The following is a 583-nucleotide window of genomic DNA, read 5'->3' as shown; positions in this document are numbered from 1 at the left end:
TTTTTTTCCCTTCAAACCGTTTCCATTCAGGGGTTTCTTTTGGGATGAAGGGAAAATTTTCATCCAAATCTTTTTCAGGAGCTTTTCCAGCTCTGCTGGGGGTCGGGTTTGACACGTCAGGGATCGTTTCAGGCCTTAAATAGGAGGGAAAATCAAACCCCGGGATTTGGGGACACGATTTAGTGGGATTTGGGAACACAATTCAGTGGGATTTGGGGCTGTGATTTAGTGGGATTTAGGGACACAACTTAGTGGGATTTGGGGACACAATTTAGTGGGATTTGGGGCCATGATTTAGTGGGATTTGGGGACATGATTTATTGGGATTTGGGGATGTGATTTAGTGGGATTTGGGGACACAGTTTAGTGGGATTTGGGGATGTGATTTAGTGGGATTTGGGGATGTGATTTAGTGGGATTTGAAGACATGATTCAGTGGGATTTGGGGATATAATTTAGTGGGATGTGGGGCCATGATTTAGTGGGATTTGGGGACAAGGTTTAGTGGGATTTGGGGCCATGATTTGGTGGGATTTGGGGACACAACTTAGTGGGATTTGGGGATGTGATTTAGTGGGATTTG

This window comes from Neopelma chrysocephalum, unplaced genomic scaffold (assembly GCF_003984885.1).
Source record: "Neopelma chrysocephalum unplaced genomic scaffold, ASM398488v2 Primary Assembly neopelma1_95851, whole genome shotgun sequence".
Classification (NCBI taxonomy): Eukaryota; Metazoa; Chordata; class Aves; order Passeriformes; family Pipridae; genus Neopelma; species Neopelma chrysocephalum.
The sequence above is the reverse complement of the archived record's forward strand: the minus strand, read 5'-3'. Positions refer to the sequence as shown.